The 20182-nt window shown below is 40.1% G+C and overlaps 1 long non-coding RNA gene across 1 annotated transcript in view; it reads right to left on the bottom strand.

Annotated features, from left to right (window-relative positions):
* The window catches only part of LOC143781584 (uncharacterized), a 70604-nt gene extending 58868 nt beyond the window's left edge, over positions 1-11736 (bottom strand). Inside the window, exons 1-2 of the long non-coding RNA XR_013216768.1 lie at positions 11552-11736; positions 4276-4483 (exon numbers count right to left, since the gene is read on the bottom strand). This is a non-coding gene — a long non-coding RNA (uncharacterized LOC143781584). The remainder of the gene's footprint in view (positions 1-4275; positions 4484-11551) is intronic.
* Positions 11737-20182: the final 8446 nt, after the last annotated feature.

Here is a 20182-nt window from a genome sequence, read left to right as displayed (position 1 = left end):
GGCCAGGATGGGGGACATTATTACAGGATGGAGCCCAGGAAAAGATTTTTTTTTACAAGATGGGGCAAGGAAGGAAGTTTTCAAACTGAGGCTGGACAGACATCTGTCTGAGAAGGTTTAGTGAATCCTGCATTGAGCAGGGGCTTGGACACGATGGCCATGGTGGTCCCTTCCAACTCTAACATTCTATGATTCTATGGTGAGTTCTCCTTCAACGGAAGTCTTCAATCAGAGGCTGGACAGACATCTGTCTGAGATGGTTTAGTGAATCCTGCATTGAGAAGGGGGTTGGACATGATGACCCTGGAGGTCCCTTCCAACTCTAACATTCTATGATTCTATGGTGAGTTCTCCTTCAATGGAAGTCTTCAAACAGAGGCAGGACAGACATCTGTCTGAGATGGGTTAGTGAATCCTGCATTGAGAAGAGGGTTGGACATGATGACCCAGGAGGTCCCTTCCAGCTCTAACATTCTATGATTCTACGATTATAGAATTGGAGCCATTATTACAGTAAGGGGGCATTATAACAGAAAGGAGCCGGAAAAGGGGATATTTTTACAGGAAGGGGCCAGGATAAGAGGCATTATTACAGGATAAGGGACAAAGAAGCTGACCAAACAGTGTGAGGGTTCTTTTTGCCATGGTAATCTAATAGCAGACAAATGAGAATGAGTCACTGTCTTTTGGAGAGGTCAGAGTTTGGCTTAGGGTCTAGGGCATGGTGCTTAGGGGCACGGCACTTTCGACATGCTGAGGATCGGGGTTAATGGTGGTGCTATGGTCATGGCTAAGCTTGGTGAGTACCCTGTTGCATTAGTATGTTATGCATATACTATTTTGCATACTTTATACTAAATTATTTATAATTTAAGGGTATGACCACACCAGGCAAAACGTGCCCACATGTATATGAACTGTATACCGACCATCTGACAATTACAGGGTGAAGGTTTTGTAAGGTATTTTGTGGTCATTTGATTGCACACAGTTCCCCAATATGTAAAGTGTCATAGAGATTAGGAATTTTATCTCTGAAGTGTTTGCATCTGATATGATAGATGTGGAGATGAGGAAGTTATCAGCGATCGGAAGTCGTACGGCAGCATTATTGTAATTGAGTTTTATTAAAATTGTGGCACCGTTTGCCTTTTATAGCCTCTGTGATACCCTGTTTATGGCTGGCTGCAGAATGAGTCAACTGAGAATCAATCAGGGACCTCCTTCTGACAGTCCAACTGGAGTTTATAGCCCCTTTATATTTTTTAACCTCCTCTCAGCTGATTTATGATCAGAGACCACATCAAGGTTGAATGTAGATGGAGGGAAACAAAGGAAACGATTCATCCTAAATCTGGAGTAATGCACTTTTTGAAAAGCTGTGAACTTCTTTTGCACAGCATGAAGTAGCACAACATTTTGCAACTTTCTCCATTTTCAAGCGATTTTCGACTATCTCCAGCATCGCGGGAGGGCAGGACAGAGCTCCCTCTAGTGGAGGCAGCAGGAAGGCAGAATATTGTCATTTACTGTAAGTCTATATACTGTATAAAAAAAAAACATAAAGAGATTTTAGGAAACAAATAAGCTCTAGTTTTTGTATCCGTTTCAATTAAAAGTAAAAATCGGGCATAAAAGTAGAGACTCCGCAGCCACAACTGCCAGCGACTAAGTTCCTATTTGGCATGAAAATACAATCATCGAATCTTTAACAAAATTTGTAACCCCTCTCGGTTTTGGTCACCTTCCTCTTTCATTTTTCATAAAGAAAGTGTCTGCCATGACTAAAATTCACCATAGTTTTTGTACTGAAAATAGCTTTTTTTAGTAAGTTCCCTATTGAGTGTATTTGTCACCGATTTCCACAGGTTCTCATTTGTCAAATTCACGGCTTCACATTACTCTGCTCATTACCACGCTGAGATCTGTCAGTGATTTGTAACTCAAATTCCCCCACATCAGTCTGTCACCACATAGCTCTCAGCGAGACCTCATGATCCTCATCTCTAGCATTGGTTTCGCTAATAATCCCTTTAACTTGTTCAGGCTGCATACTTATTTCAATATTATTTTATACTATTTCTGCAGTTTTTATTTTACATTTATTATTATACTTTCTTTTATACACTATTTCTACAAATTTTTTAAATTACACATAAAATCACTGTACAAAAAAAGTCAATTTGTAAAATAATATACTTCACCGGTGTACAAGAATATAGCTACTATAATACTGCCCCTATGTACAAGAATATAACTACTATAATACTGCCCCTATGTACAAGAATATAACTACTATAATACTGCCCCTATGTACAAGAATATAACTACTATAATACTGCTCCTATGTACAAGAATATAACTACTATAATACTGCTCCTATGTACAAGAATATAACTTCTATAATACTGCTCCTATGTACAAGAATATAGCTACTATAATACTGCCCCAATGTACAAGAATATAACTACTATAATACTGCTCCTATGTACAAGAATATAACTTCTATAATACTGCTCCTATGTACAAGAATATAGCTACTATAATACTGCCCCTATGTACAAGAATATAACTACTATAATACTGCCCCTTTATACAAGAATATAACTACTATAATACTGCTCCTATGTACAAGAATATAACTACTATAATACTGCCCCTATGTACAAGACTATAACTACTATAATACTGCCCCTATGTACAAGAATATAACTACTATAATATTGCTCCTATGTATAAGAATATAACTACTATAATACTGCCCCTATGTACAGGAATATAACTACTATAATACTGCCCCTATGTACAAGAATATAGCTACTATAATACTGCCCCTATGTACAAGAATATAGCTACTATAATACTGCCCCTATGTACAAGAATATAACTACTATAATACTGCTTCTATGTACAAGAATATAACTACTATAATACTGCTCCGATGTACAAGAATATAACTATTATAATGCTGCTCCTATGTACAAGAATATAGCTACTATAATACTGCCCCTATGTACAAGAATATAACTACTATAATACTGCCCCTATGTACAAGAATATAACTACTATAATACTGCCCCTATGTACAAGAATATAACTACTATAATACTGCTCCTATGTACAAGAATATAACTACTATAATACTGCCCCTATGTACAAGAATATAACTACTATAATACTGCTCCTATATACAAGAATATAACTACTATAATACTGCTCCTATGTACAAGAATATAACTACTATAATACTGCTCCTATATACAAGAATATAACTACTATAATACTGACCCTATATATAAGAATATAACTACTATAATACTGCCCCCTATGTACAAGAATATAACTACTATAATACTGCCCCCTATGTACAAGAATATAACTACTATAATACTGCTCCTATGTACAAGAATATAACTACTATAATACTGCTCCTATATACAAGAATATAACTACTATAATACTGCTCCTATGTACAAGAATATAACTACTATAATACTGCTCCTATGTACAAGAATATAACTACTATAATACTGCTCCTATATACAAGAATATAACTACTATAATACTGCTCCTATGTACAAGAATATAACTACTATAATACTGCTCCTATATACAAGAATATAACTACTATAATACTGCCCCCTATGTACAAGAATATAACTACTATAATACTGCTCCTATGTACAAGAATATAACTACTATAATACTGCTCTGGGTCAGTCAGGTGGAATTAGTAAGTTTTCCACTATCCTATGATAGGGGGTTTATTTCAATTCTGGGAAAAGCAAGTTAACACTGACCCTTAGCATAGAAAATGTAGTTTTGCAAAAGAAATAATGTTTCTATCCCAAGCTACCAAAAATATTGGCCTGAAAACAACACAAAGATGTCGGCTCTGACTGTGATCTTGTCCACTCTAATGCAGACTGAAGTGAGAGCTGTCTAAATTTACAGCTGCTGTCTCTGCCTGTGAGAATGGCAGTGCAGTCTCAGTGCGAGAGGTAATATCAATCTTTGGACACTTTTGCACTCTAATTATGGCAAATAAGTTGTTTTACAAATTTTTGCATTTATACTTTCTTTATTGTTTTTATTTTTCTTATAAATGGATATTGAGGCTGCATGTTTGTTTGTTAGTTTGTTTTTTTTTGGGGGGTGAGAGGTTAATATTTATTTTATTTGTCAATGTCAAAAATTGACTTGGCCACCAGAGACACAAAATGGCCAAAAACCTCTGTCTGTGAGAAGGTTAGCGAGCCACGCCTGTTCTCTTACCTGAGGCGGCTACTGTCATGACTACTCGGTTGGATCAGTGGTGGCAGCAGAGAGCAATACGGGTTTGTCCGCTCCCACACATATGTGCAGTCTTGTGGTATAGGTTGTCAAGTCGTTTTAGGCATCTCAGCAAGTTAAAGTTTCAACATCATTTTCTTTCCACTTTCCTATTTTCAGCCTGTAGCTTCAGAATTAATTGCTTAACTCCCTGGAGGAAAGAATTTACAAGGTCAGCCATTTATAAAGACGTGTTTACACACAGTGATTCCCGTTATGTAGTGGCCGAGTTGTAATTGCATTCCACTTGCTACACGGACCTGTCGCCAACGTAATGTTTAAACGCTCTAAGAAATATTAATAATGGCATATTTCTTGCTATCTGAGTATGAGCAATTGGTGCCCAGAAATTTGTCCGACCAACTACATAAAGAACGGGTGCAGAAGTCTGACCTTGCTCTTTTTTATTGGCTGGAGAGTGACCTTGGTCTTTTTTTAATTGGCGGGAGAGTGACCTTGCTCTATTTCATTGGCGGGAGAGTGACCTTGGTCTTTTTTTAATTGGCGGGAGAGTGACCTTGGTCTTTTTTTAATTGGCAGGAGAGTGACCTTGCTCTATTTCATTGGCATGAGTCTGACCGTGCTCTTTTTCATTGGCGAGTGAGTGACCATGCTCTTTTTCATTGGCGAGTGAGTGACCATGCTCGTGTTCATTGGCGGGAGTTTGACCATGGTCTTTTCATTGGCGGGAGTCTGACCTTGCTCTTTTTCATTGGCGGGAGTCTGACCTTGCTCTTTAACATGGGCGGGTATCAGGATTCGAACCTAGCAGCTCTTATGCACCAGGCAGCAGCTCTTCCCTCTGAACTATTCAACTCTCTGGACAGTTGCTAAATCAGATACTTGTACCTGTGTTGTTCATGATGTCTCCAACCTGAGCTCCTCATGTCTCCACCCCAAGTTCCTGATTGGCTTACCCTGTGATCTCCTGATTGAGTACCCTACTTAAGCCTGGCACTGCGCTTCCTTCATTGCGAGATTATTGAGCTCCCAGCCTTAAGTCTAGCTTCTTCCCACCTGCTGCTTATCCTCAAGATCCTACTGTTGCTCCATGTACCGACCTCTGGCTATATCCTGACTATGTTACCTGCTTATCCTCCCAACTATACTGCTGCTCCGTGTACCGACCTCTGGCTATATCGTGACTATGATTCCCACTTATCCTCAGGATCCTACTGCTGCTCTGTGTACCGACCTCTGGCTATATCCTGACTATGATTCCCGCTTATCTTCAAGATCCTACTGCTTCTCCATGTATCGACCCCTGGCTATATCCTGACTATGTTAACTGCTTATCCTCCCAACTATACTGCTGCTCCGTGTACCGACCCCTGGCTATATCCTGACTAATTAACCTGCTTATCCTCCCAACTATACTGCTGCTCTATCTACCGACCTCTGGCTATATCTTGACTACGATTCCTGCTTATCCTTCCAACTACACTGCTGCTCCATGTACCGACCTCTGGCTATGTCCAGATGACGCTACCTGCCGCTGCTGCCTCTAGTGGTTGCAATATCGCTACACCAACTCAGGTCAGTCCTTAACACCGGGATTCTTTAATATGAGAAATATAATAAGAAAGAAATATAATAAGAAAGAAATAAGAAATAATTAGGTAACATGAAGCAACGATTTGTACAATTTTCAGTACAATTTTTCAAATTTTCCAATTTGGTAATTTTGATTACTAGACAAATTTCTCTGAGCCAGTGTAACAATTATAGCTATAATACTGTTTTTACCTGTAATATTTCCTTTATTTAGCATTTTTTTTGACACTTGCATAATTTTATTTACTTACAATTCAGTTTAAAAATGGGCAATTCCTATCCCCCACGTAATGTTTTTGGAACTTTACTATGTATTTTGGAGTTATTGGGTATGCATACCATGTATACATTATGTACAGTTGCATAGTGGCCCAGTAGTTAAAGGGGGCAGCGTGCTGATTAATGCAGCCTCCTAAAGACTAAAAGATTGCATTTATAAGGCCATTTTAAAGGGGTTGTCCAGGATTTAACAATTATCAATGGGGTACAATGATCAGCTGAAAACCACTTTGTCCCTGGCTGGAAGTACGTTAAAAAACAGTATGTGTCTGAACACTATGGAATTGATATGGCTGTTGTGTTGTATGCAATACATCACTTAGTGCAACTGCTGGAGAAGTTTTCTGATGATCGGTAGGGGTACTCAAATATTGTTAGGTTCCCTTTAACAGGGTTTTTCAGGAGCTGTCAGTAGGATTGTGTTCAGTAACCCACAGACAGTGTCAGGTCGGTGCCGTTATACTGATTACAATGATACCTGATGATGAAATCTGTCTTGTGGTTGTTCTATAATCTTTATTTTCAGTTTTGAGTTAATGATATGCTCGTGCTCCGGGGCGGCCTGTGGGGGGCTTCATGCGGTGCTCTGATTAGGTATTCACCAGTATGGCTTCTGACAGGACAGGTCACTGATCCCTTACTGACCTGCCACCTCTTTTACATACTGTATATCTTATTGTTTTGGGGAAAAAAAATACATATATTTTTTACAAATCCATATATTTTATTTTGTAATACAAATTTGTTGAGAAAAAAAATTCTTCCTCAAAATGGCGCCGACCGCACCTGCGCAGTAGCATAATTCAGAACGCGATTGCTCCTGTGCCCTGGTGCCTGAGAGGACAAAAGGCCCCTCCAACACTAGACCCCAGTATTATAAATGGAACATGATAGTTGTGATACCCAGCTGTGTATTATTCTAAACAAATTTGTCAATCCTCCCGAAACATCCAAGAGACTTCAGAAATAAGGTAAGATCAAGTTGGCAAATTTCTGTTAAGACCCTCCCGGTGAGGTGGATCCTCTGAGCTTTAGGTCCAGGTGGGCACACAGACCCGGGGTGTGGATGCAGCAAGCAAAAAGGCAAATGGGCAGCGAGGACTGTAAAGGCTCACCAGGAATCTCAGGATCAGCAGGACGGATGAAGTGGAATCCAACAGGGATGAATGCAAGCACAAACACAAAAAATCACAAATGGTGAAGCACACTTAACATAGGACTAGGAGTCTTAATCCTAAGACACAGGTGTGTATCTAAATGGGCATTAAATAGGTCTAGGGAGATAATGTCATTGGGCCACACTGGGCAAACTGCAAAACCCAAAGTGTAGCGCAACAGAGGGCAGTGGACCCAGAGGAACAAAGTGGAGCCCAGAATATCTGGGACAGGTATGTAACTAGGTGCCCCAAAAACCTCTGGGAAGATGGCACTTCTAAAGTTTGATGATACCGGGATGCTCATTAGATACATTCTCAGCCTTCCATTTTATGGGGCTTATAGTTGGGGAATGGAAGGCTGGAAACTGGAGTTTGGTGTATAGAAAAACGTCCGCCTTCCACTTTTTATGCTGCAACCAGCGACTATCCAGTGCCATATCTCTGAAAGTTAACAAGTATAGTAAGTAATGTCTCATCTGAGACCCCTCAATGCAAGGTACAGATCCAATGTCAGTGGCCTTCCTTGGTGACATCGATAGGAGACGGCCATAGGTACTGGATATCTATTCTACTTGACTTAGGCCTGCAGGGTCAGTAAGTATATCTGGAAAAGGGCATAAAGTTCTGTTAGTCTTCTTGTTATTTTTAGTATAATTGCTGTGCGACTTTTCCAGTTGAACGGATTAAAGGGCAAAAACAATAAGCTCAGTGAGTTCACGAAGCTGTAAAATTCACAGCGCTGTTTATTTTTATCCTGAAGATCTGTAGTCTCCACTCAGCAGTATCTCAATGTAGGAAACCTGGGATAATGTCACCTCAGGAACCTGATCCACAGGACTGACATCTAAAAGCCCCCTGTAACCGACGCCTCAGCTCTGCGCAGATGACATGTGCGGGAGATGGGACCTGTCGTCGTAGGATCTATTCACCACAAGGGTCACCCTCCTCCGCCTCTGACGTCCAGCCGTCTGTCCTGCTGGCCGACAACATGTTTAGTCAACAGTGAGAACAGCGGATCCCACGCGGGAGCGTTTAATGGGGACGTAATGGAAAGGCAGCAGGCCCTGTTTGTTTTACAGGCCGGCTGTTATATGGTAACATCTAGTTAAGCTAATAAGGGATCGGTGTCACACGCGGGGACTTGGAGTAGTTCGAGAGCCGTAGAAGAAATGCATACTGAAGTGTGCTGCAAGGATTGGTCACCAAGGGCAGGACTGAGTCAAGATTAATCAGGATACCTCACTCAGGATACCTCAGTGGTGAACTGCTAATATCAGCAGACCATGCGGCCGCTATGAGGCCTGTAGGTCAGGGGAAGAGCGGAGCTGGTGACAAACGACACCCTGTCCTCTGTTTCTCAAGTTTAATGATATTTGCATCCTCCGAATGTAGATACAGTTGAATACAATGGTGGAAAAGCCTAAACGTCTGCGTCTCAGCACAGCATGCGCAATACATCACTAGATTGCACCTCCAGTGCGGGGCCAAGCGCAGAACAGACTGGAGTGGGGTCCGGAGCTAGGTGAGTAATTATTATTTTTTGTTTTATCATTCAGTATTTATAGGGGGACTGTGGAGGTATTATAATATGTGGGAGACTGGGGGGCCATAATACTGTGTGGGGGACTGTGGAGGTATCATACTGTGTTGGGAGCTGTGGGGACATCATACTCTGAGGGGAACATACCTGGTGGGGAGCTGTGAAGGCCTAATACTGTGGGAGGAGGTCACTGTGGCAGCAAGATACTGTTTTGGTGGCTATGAGAACTTGAGGGTAATAGTTTTGTACTGGATTCTGGAGTGGATGGGTAACCAGTGTAATGAATGGCACAGGGTAGAGGCATTGGTGTAACGGTTGGTGCATATGTGTTAATATTGTTGGGAAATCACTGTGTGGGGTATTATACTGTTTGTAGGTGTGATTTGGGGGGCATCATACTCATACAAATGGGGGCCATGAAAAAATGTATTGTAATTTGTGAGAACACTAATTGGCTTCAACAGGGACAAATGACTGTTCCGTAACACATCTCTTTCTCCCTGTCTTTAAAGATTGGTAGGTATACCCCTTTTTGACTAGGTCTATGCGCCGTGACACTACCTATTCCACTGAATTTTTTTTGCGAGGAACAAGGACCCAATTGGAACTTTTTTAAGGAGCTCGATGATTTCTATGTATGCCCCTTAGAGACCTCCTAAACTTCTGGAAGAGTTGGAAATCTCCTAAAACCTGCATTTTTGGGAGGTTTCTTGTGCATGACGCCGGGATGCTCTGTTCTGTGAAGAAGTCCAAGTGGCCACACAGACATTCATAAGTAAAAAGAGAGTGGAAGAGGAGGGGAAGGGTGCATCAAAGAGGCATGAAGGGGACAAGTCCTGGAACAGGGATGTGGTTATGGAGAAACACATGCTGCTATCAATATCCTCCCAGATGGGCATCCTTAAATGTTGGCACACATAAGTTAATCATAAAGTCATAGAAAGAGAATACAGACAGGACAGCAGGGGGACACGACAGTATACAGACAGGACAGCAGGGGATCCCAACTGATTCTTTTTTTAAAATATTTCACTGCCTGTTTTTAAACAATATTTTACCTCAAAAAAAGAATCAGTTGTGATCCCATGCTGTCCTGTCTGTATACTCTCATGTGTTCCCCTGCTGTTTTGTCTGTATAGGCTTTTGCTTCCTCCCCTGGCCAGTAGCTGTGGTATATCCGGCCATGTTCCTGCACGGTCAGACATAGCCATTACACTGGGGCACATTTATAAGATTATCTTGGGACAGGAAAACGTTTTTTTTTAAACACATCCAATTGTGGAGTTTATTTTTATTCCAAGATCTATTGATTAAAATATACTTTTGTTAGTGGCACAACCCCTTTAAGAGGCTTCAATATGGCTGCCATCACTTCTGGGTGCCAATTGGTTGTCATGGCAGCTGAGGGCAGTCTGAAGGCCTCCGTGCCTGCCATATGAAAGCTGTGATGAAGCCCAGCCTGTGGCTAAATGTCACAAGAGACCAGTGATTTTACAGTACACTGCAATACTCTGGTATTACCATGTATTGTACGGGTAATCAAGTGATCACAGTTTCAATACCCCTAAGGAGACTAATTAAAAAGGTTAAAAAAAAATTAAAATAACCAAAAAAAAATAGTAAAGTCTAAATCACCCCCTATTCCTTAAATGAAAATAGCAAAATATAATTGAATTTTTTTTTGTTGCTTAAATTCCCCCCAAAAAATGCTATAAAAAATGATCACCTGAAAATAGTATCAATAAAAACCTCAACTCAACACACAAAAAAATAATCCCTCTCACAGTTCCATCTATGTAAAAAAAAACAAAAAAACCAAGAGTCTGAAAAAACTGGCATTACAAACCTAATTTTTTTTTTTTTTGCAAAATTCGGAATTCTTTTTAACCACTAAAATCTAAAAGATTTTAAAAGTTTAGTATACCTACAGTATAATTGTACTGACCTGAAGAATCATAGACAGGTAAATGTTACAGCACAATGAATGCCGTAAAAGAAAACCCCCCAAAAAAACAATTTCTTGACATTTCCAATTCTCTCCCCTTTTTTTCTGTACATTATATGATTAAATAAATGGTGTCAATCAAAACTACAACTAGTCCTGAAAAAAAAAAAAAAACAACTCCTGGAAAAATGCAAAGATGAAAAGAAAAATGTAAATAATGGAATCGTAAAAAAAAATAGGAAAACTAAAAGACATTCCTTACTCAAAAAATAACCTAAATATACATTATACACTATGACAATTCTATGCTCTCAATGTAGTGTCTCTACAAATGTAAAATCTGATTTAACTTGATGTTTTTAGGGTTGTGGTGCTGGTCAGGCGTCATCTGACAATAATACGTTTTTACATTTCCTACAGTGCCTCCACAGGGGAAAAGAAGTATTACATTGTTCTTATTGAAATCAATACATGAATATTTATACATGGATGTGTCGGGTCCTCCAGGGTGAAATATGTTAGTTGTAGCCATTCCAATTAATAGGTGCGATAATTTCCCCATAATAGGTCTAATTACAACTCTGGATGATGCCACATGGGTGTAATTGATCGGGACAAAGCCTCTTTTGCAGGGCACCATTTGCTGCCCGTATTTTGGCACATGGGAAATCGCAGTTGCACAGTAAGCTACTATTACTTTTCAGCCCTCTCAGCATAACACATTTAGTTTATGGACAACTATACCTTTGTCTGCCCAGGGAACTGCTGTCGTAGGCTGGGGCCGTCAATCCATACTCTGCAGAGCCCTGAGCTATAATTGACTTGTTAGGCAATGTCAGCTATTGCATTCCTTGGTTTGGAGCCAGCTCTGTGTGTAATATCTCAGCCAGCCTGTTACTAGTTAATCCTTTCCTAATCTGTTGTTTTGCGCAACTGGGATGCAAGGAAAAAAATAGCTTCAATATAGGAAAATTTTCAAAAAAAATTTTTTTTGTAGAGCATCATCTTATGTCACCATCAATAGAGCACCGGAACCGGATTATAAATGTTAACCGGTGCCCCTCCACTGGCTGTGTATCTTCCGGTTAGAGGCTTGCTTAACCAGCGCACGTGTGCTGACTTGTGTGATTCATCCATGGTTTCATGTAACGAGCAATAACTGCAACTGGGGAGTTTCTATGAAGCAATAGAGCATGTGCTCAGACCTTCTCATCAGAGACTTTCACCATTTATATTGCATTTATATAGCTTGATGGCACCGAGCAACCTGACTCTCCAAAAACAAGTTTGGAACAGGGCCACTAACAAGGTTACATCATATATGGTATCTGGCCACCTTATTCCACTTCATCATGGTGCAGTTCTTTTAGGGGTAGATGTCCACCTTGACCGAGATGCTCTGCTCATTCGGACACCTTTCTCATCCAACAGGAACTATTTCAGATGAGAACATCTGCTGCTAAAAATGTGAAATCTCCCCACTTCTGTGGCATTGAAAACTATCGGAGCTTCTAGATGTTGGGCAATGTTGCATCTCACAACAGATGGACATATTTGCTCTTTTTCCTGGCATGGCTTGTTCTTATAAGGATGACTACTCCGGTATAAAACTTTCCTAAAACAAACAATAACCCTGTATTTACAGCAAATATCAGGATGATCCGAGCGATATCCATTCATGTGATACATAATGCACCTTTGTTTTATTAATGGAGCGTCACATATTTTTCGAAACATTGGGTCAGAGGTGCCAACTTGACTTTTTATTTTGCCTGGACGGCTTATCAAAAAATCTCAAACAGAAAATATTTTTAAGCCCTTATGCTTGTTTCACACTAGCGTTCGGCAGGGCTGTGGACGGCAGCCTTCTTCCTCCGTTAAGCCCCACCCACTGCCGCACCTCATCCTTCAGCTCCGCCTATGTCTGCATGCGTCCTGCGTACCTTATCTTTAATATTGGGTACACAGGTCATGCAGATGTATGCCGATGCCTCCGCATGCTTAACGGAGGAAGAAGGCTGCCGTTCGCAGCCCTGCCGAACGCTAGTGTGAAACTAGCCTTAGTGATCAAACCAATTTTTACATTTCTGACCACTGTCACTTTATGAAGTTATAGCTCTGGAACGCTTCAACGTATCCCACTGATTCTGAGATTGTTTTTTCGTGACATATTGTACTTCATGTTAGTGGTAAAATTTATTCGATATAACTTGCTTTTATTTATGAAAAAGACGGATATTTGGCAAAAATGTTGAAAAATTAGCAATTTTCAAATTTTTTATTTTGTACTCTTAAACCAGAGTTGTCACACGAATTAGTTAATAAATAACATTTCACATATGTCAACTTTACATCAGCACAATTTTGGAAACAATTTTTTTTGTTAGGAGGTTATAAGGGTTACAAGTTGACCATCAATTTCTAATTTTTCCAACAAAATTTGCCAAACCATGTTTTTGCTGACCACCTCACATTTGAAGTGATTTTGGGGGGTCATTATAACAGGAAATACCCAAAAGTGACACCATTCTAAAAACTGCACCCCTCAAGGTGTCGCAAAACCACATTCAATACGTTTATTAACCCTTCAGGTGCTTCACGAGAATTAAAGCAATGTGGAAGGAAAAAATGAACATTTTACTTTTTTCACAAAAAATTTACTTTGGAACCAATTTTTTTTATTTTCACAAGGGTATCAGGACAAAATTTGTTGTGCAATTTCTCCTGAGTACACCGATATCCTGTATATGGGGAAAGCCACTGTTTGGGTGCATGGCAGGGCTTAGAAGGGAGGGAGCACCATTTGACTTTTTGAACACAAAATTGACTAGAATCAATGGTAGGCATCATGTCATGTTTGGAGACCCCCTGATGTGCCAAAACAGTGGAACCCCCCAATTCTAACTCAAATCCTAACCCAAACACACCCCTAACCCTAAACCCAACCCTAACCATAACCCTAACCCTAACACACCCCTAACCATATTCCCAACCATAACCACAACCATAACCCTAACCACAACCCAAACCCCAACCCTAATCATAACCCTAGCCCCAACTCTAACCCTAACCCAACCCTAACCGTAGCCAAACCCTATCCCTAGCCCCAACCCTAACCCTAGCCCTAGCCCAACTCTAACCCTAATGGAAAAATGGAAATAAGTACATTTTGTTTATTTTATTATTTTTACCTAACTAAGGGGGTAATATAAGGTCTATCACAGTGATCAAAATGAACCAATAGGAAAAATTTCCTATTGTTGCCGAGTGCCGGCTGGCAGTCCTTGGTGGGCACACTGCGCATGCGCCCTCTATTTTCTTCCCAGAAGAAGACACCGACGGCTGGAGGACAAGACCGGGGGATGCAGGAGGGTTCAGGGACACCAGAGGTACCGGGGGGGCTTGGGGGACCCCATTTCTTTCTACTCTGATGTGCTAGATCATATCAGAGGAGAGAAAAATTAAATGGGAAATCTGACTTTTTTTGCGGTCGTCATTATTCTGTGAATAACGATGATTGCAACGACGGACCCGAATCATGTTCTTTGGGGTGTCAGCTACCCCCCGGTAGCGAGCCCCTGGAGAATTTCCGACCCTGGGGGCACTATAACCTTATTTCTTAGCGCCATTAAAAAGCGGTGCTGAGGAATAAGTACCCTTAACAGTCGCCGTTAAAAGGCGTATCGCCGGTCGTTAAGGGGTTAATGACACATTGGAAAACCATAATAAATCATTATGATTAAAAGTGATCCATGTCTACAGAACATAATTCTGACACAGATATCAACTTCATTCACTATAAACTATAAAATGATAATTACAGTCATAATAATCTGTATAACATTCTTCAACTTCAAATAAATTATGGATGGACAGGGCAAAAAAATGTTCAATTTTTATGAACTGTCCTGAAATTTCTGAATGGTTGATAACCCTGAATTGGGGACTCGATTCTTTGACCTGTTGCTCTGTGGTCAGGTCCTCATTCTGCTGAGCTATTGCCTTTTCTTCCTTGTCCAAATGCTGATGGTTCCAGTTGCCTTTGTTCTCCCCTTCTTGGTTTCCTCCTCTCCAGGTGTTTTCCATTTTTGGCTTGCCCTATCATATTCTGGGTTGGGTTTTATATGTTCACCCTTCACTGAACTTCTTTGCTGGCTATACTTCTAGCTGTACTTAGGCTTAGGAGATCTGGCCCTTCAGCTAAAGAGTTTACCATGCATAGTAAACACCAGTGAGTCTGTTTGTTTTCCTTCCCAGTTCCTCTTCCTTTCAGCGCTTTAAATTTCTGGGAGGTTATACTTGTTCTGTTTAGTTTTGGTTCTCCTTAGCTTTCCCTCTCTACCCTATATGAAAGTGGTTTAATTTTTTAACCCTGGGTTTTGCATCTTCCTGCACAATTTCCTCTCCTCTTGGTGGCAGTGTGTTGCGGCATACCCTCTGAGGTACGAGAAACCCCTCGATGGCCTTTTAGAGAGCCAGGTCCAATGTGGTGTTTTTGAGTTGTACGGCTAGGGACATTCTAGTCTGTACAGTGACATGTTGGGTGTAGATACGGTATCTCCCTATAGTAAGTCTTCCCTTTTTCTGTCACCTGTAAGTGTGTTATATTCATAACAGCCACAACGTGTGCCAAAATTGCAACAAAATTTTGGCATAAATGATTAGCAAAAAGTAAGTCAAGAGAGAATTAGATGAGTGTCTATCCAGTATACCCTTACCTTTAGATAAGGGTGAGTAAAGTAGTAGCTAGTGTACATACGGTCCATCTTATGGTGGTATTAAATATTATACTTCCCCAATTTCTGTTGGGGCAAAAGATGCATTTAATTCTTTTTCTTTTGTTGTTTGTCCAATTGTGGGGTCCAATTACATTATTGGGGAAAAAAAGGTCATATGTAGACCCTAACTATGTCACAGGGACAGGATGCAAGTATTAAAAAAGACTACTCCTTTATCAGTGGGCCTCAGTGCAATAAAAGTAGGTGGACCTATTGATGCTCACCAGATAATTTGTCAAGAGTAAGGGGTTCATCAGAAAGGTCCACTCTCAACTCTCTAATTGATTTAGATCTTTTTTTTAGTGTTGAACACAACTTACCTGGTCTCATTTTTACAATTTACTGTAGCAGACAGTCCAAATTATTGTTAAGTTCCTACAGGGTCATTTTGCTCATATGGAATGTACGTCCCCAGGGCCTTTTCAGTTCTGTAATCAGATAAGATCATGGAATCTGGACACCTAGAAATCTAAAGTTTCTCACGTCCTGGAGCAGAAACTCCTATACCTTCCTTGAGAAAAAAGAAATAGACCCATATTCAAGACTTAGAAAATGTTTGCTTCATAATTTGGAAATATTAAGTCATCTAGGTCCCAGAAGCTTCCAAAATATTCCCCCCGAAGAAGATAACGTGAAACGCGCGTTGGGGTAGCAGTCCTCATTCCCTCCAGGTGTCTCAGTTGAGTATTTTGTATGTGGTGTTCGCCTTGAGCTGTATACCTTTGCACTAGCTTGAATATAAGAGATACACTGAATGGCCTGATATTATTGGGTTGATTCCATGGCTTCCTTATCTTAATACTCCTCAATAGAGACAGGATTAGGCTGAATAGACTATTTGAAATGCACTTGCTTTATTTTATGGCTATTATCTAATCACTGTATATTACCTGTCATGATATCTTTACATGTATATTTACCTAATTATGATTTGCTGTACTAACTCATACATGTTTTGTGTGGTAATGACCATTCATTACCTACTTTAGATATCTAATTTACTTGTTTTACCACAGTTATACACTATTTGATACCAATTGTATGCCAATGTGTCCACTTGCAAGGCTGTAATGTTATTACTATTGTCACCTGGATACGTGAGGGCTTCCTTGCTGCTTATCCCCCCTATTATATCTATTTTTAATTGCATGTTATGAATTAAATAAAACATTTCAATTTTAACATTCAGTGGTATTCTGCTTCCTTTTTCTTTGTTGGGTTTCTATATTTATTGGAAGTATGACCTTAATACTTAGCAGCACTCCCTTTTGAAAGTATCACAGTCTGTAAATGCTTTTTGTAGGCATATAAGAGTCTTTCAATTCTCGTTTGAGGGATTTTCATCCATTCTTCCTTGAAAAATTAATCTAGTTCTGTGGGTTTCATGGGTTATCTTGTTCCCTTTGCAGAAAAGCACCCCCAAAGCATGATGTTTCCCTCACCATGCTTCAAAGTTGGGACAGTGTTCTTGGGGTTGTACTCATCCTGCAGGGCACGCAAGGTCCCCCTGCTCACACCAGCACATGTCCAGGTCCGTTTGAAGTTCGCCAATGACTATCTGGATGATGCAGATGAGGCATGGGAGGTCATGTGGTCAGATAAGCCAAAAATAGAACTTTTTGGTATCAACTCCAATGTCGTGTTTGCATGAAGAAGAAGAAAAAGTACCAACCCCCAAAACGCCATTCCAACAGTGAAGCATGTTGGGGGGAAACATCATACTTTGAGGGTGTGCTTTTCTGCAAAGGGGACAGGATGACTGCACCGGATTGAAGGGAGGATGGATGGGGTCTTGTATAGCAAGATTTTGGCCAACAACCTCCTTCTCTCAGTAAGAGCATTGAAGATGGGTCGTGGCTGGGTCTTTCAGCATGACAATGATCTAAAACACACAACCAGGGCAACTAAAGAGTGGCTCCGTAAGAAGCATTTCAAGGTCCTGTAGTGGCCTAGCCAGTCTCCAGACCTGAACCCAATAAAAAAAATTTGGAGGGAGCTGAATCTCAATGTTGCCCAGCGACAGCCCCGAAACCTAAAAGACCTGGAGAAGATCTGTATGGAGGAGGGGGCCAAAATCCCTTCTGCAGTGTGTGCAAACCTGGTCAAGAACTACAGGAAACGTCTGACCTCGGTAATTGCAAGCAAAGGTTTCTGCACCAAATATTTAAGTTCTGTTTTTCTATTGTACCAAACACTTATTTCATGCAATAAAATGCAAATTAATTATGTAAAAATCATACAATGTAATTTTCTCTTTTTTTATTTTTAGATTCTGTCTCTCACAGTTGAAGAGAGACTACTGTAACGCTCTATTAATTGGCCTCCCCCTCACTCGACTTTCCCCTCTCCAGTCTATCCTTAATGCAGCAGCCAGGGTCGTCCATCTGGCTAATCGTTACTCGGATGTGTCCGCTCTTCGCCAGTCGTTACACTGGCTGCCCATTCATTACAGGATACAATTCAAAGTACTTGTTCTCACCCACAAAGCTCTCCACAGTGCGGCACCCCCTTACATCTCCTCCCTCATCTCTGCCTAACCGACCTCTGCGCTCTGCAAATGACTTTCGACTAACCTCTGCACTAATCCGTACCTCCCACTCCTGACTCCAAGACTTCTCCCGTGCTGCGCCAATCCTCTGGAATGCTCTACCCCAAGACATTAGGACCATCCACAACTTGCATAGTTTTAGGCGCTCGCTCAAAACACATTTGTTCAGAGCGGCCTATCACGTTCCCTAATCAAACTCATTTTATGTTTTTGTGCGTGTGTAACCCATTCACTACTTCCATCTACCCCCACCCCCGGAAGATGGCTGGACCATCATTGTAAATACATCATTGTACTTTGTATCTCCCCACCTTTACTGTAGATTGTAAGCTCTCACGAGCAGGGTCGTCTTATTTTGTCTTATTTTTGCTTTATTACTGTATTGTTAACGTTGTTACCTATGACTGTTGTGTTTGAAACTGTTAAACTGTAAAGCGCTGCGGAATATGTTGGCGCTATATAAATAAAGATTATTATTATTATTATTATTATTATTATTATTATTATGTGCACCTACGATAAAAATTACAGACCTCTCCATTCTTTGTAGGTGGGAAACTTGCAAAAGGACAGTGTATCTAATACTTATTTTCCCCACTGTATATATACAATAAAAATTATATTTTGTAGCTTAAAAAAACTCCTTGTTTTATTATTGTAAAAATTACATATTAAAATGAAGCAGAGCACTTTTTTCAAGGCACTTTATTCTCCAGTAAGTAGAAACTTAACCAGATGAAAAGTTCTCACAGATTATTGTTCCATATCAGATTTATTTATCCTTTATATTATCATATCATTCTTTATATTTTTTGTCCTTTTTTTCTGTGATTTTTTTTGAAGAAAAAAAAATACAGGACCTGCTTGCAAATCGTTTTGTAAAGGTTTATTACCACTATGATCCGTGCAAAATGAAACATAATTATTACCGACTGTCTACAAAATCTCTCATCAATTACCACCTCAGCCTCCGCAGCGATACACGCGGGTGTGATTATTTTCAACTACGTTCTATTTTCGTCTTTTTCATTACCAATCTCATCGCTCACTTTTACTATTTTTGGCCACAGTGAATATAAAGAACATTTGGAGCCCGATGCGTGAAGAAAATGTGACATGTGAAAATGAAATTCTCCACTAGTTGCGTTTTAGGATTTAGAAATGAGATGTAAATTTAATTAGCAGTGAGATGAGTTGTTGGATCGCACTTTTGCTAAATTAGTAGCGTAGCGCAGAATCTATTTGCCATCGTGACTGTAAATGTGGAACCGATAAAAAAATAAATGGAAGAGTAATATCTGCCCGTATAAAAAAATAGTAATGGTGGTATATACTGTGATTTGTAAAAGTATTACCCCCTTAGGTTGTCCTCTATCAGTTAGCTGTTAACTACCATAATATGACCTTGTTCAAAATGTCATCTTTTGTATAAGGCAGAATAAAAGAAGTTTTGAGTGGAACATCGCCTGTTTAGATGCTGTCTATTGCCTTTTGACCTATATCATTTCCAAATGGGTTCCTTGTTTTTTTTTTGGACTTTGTGTCCTTCCGAGAAAGCTGCAGGCAATGTGTCTACCATACTGTCCATCTGGGGTTCTATTATTTTTCAGGTTTGTTTTGTAAGAAACTAGTTGTAATTTTTTATTGTTTTTTTTTAATTTATTTTAGCCTTTAGGTCAGTCTCTCACCATGGTGACAATCTGTAGGAAAATCGATCTCGTGCAAACCTAGATAGGACCACCAGGGTCTTCTCCACTGTTATCATGATAATGTGAAGCCATCAGGCTGCTGGTCTTCCTCTTCACCTTGTTCCTTTTATTCTTCCTACCATGATGTCCTTCTCCAGTGATTGCTCTGTTCTTATGAGTTGTCCAAGTCGTAGATTGGTGATCCTTGCTCCAGGAGACATGTCTGGCTTGATTTGTTCCAAAATTGATCTGTTTGTTCTTCTTGCCATCCATGGTATTGATAACATCTTTCTCCAGCGCCACATTTCAAAGGCGTCGATTATTTTTCTTCTTTGTTTCTTTATCGTCCAGGTTTTGCATC

The sequence above is a fragment of the Ranitomeya variabilis genome, chromosome 6 (assembly GCF_051348905.1).
Source record: "Ranitomeya variabilis isolate aRanVar5 chromosome 6, aRanVar5.hap1, whole genome shotgun sequence".
Lineage (NCBI taxonomy): Eukaryota > Metazoa > Chordata > Amphibia > Anura > Dendrobatidae > Ranitomeya > Ranitomeya variabilis.
The sequence above is the reverse complement of the archived record's forward strand: the minus strand, read 5'-3'. Positions and strand labels throughout refer to the sequence as shown.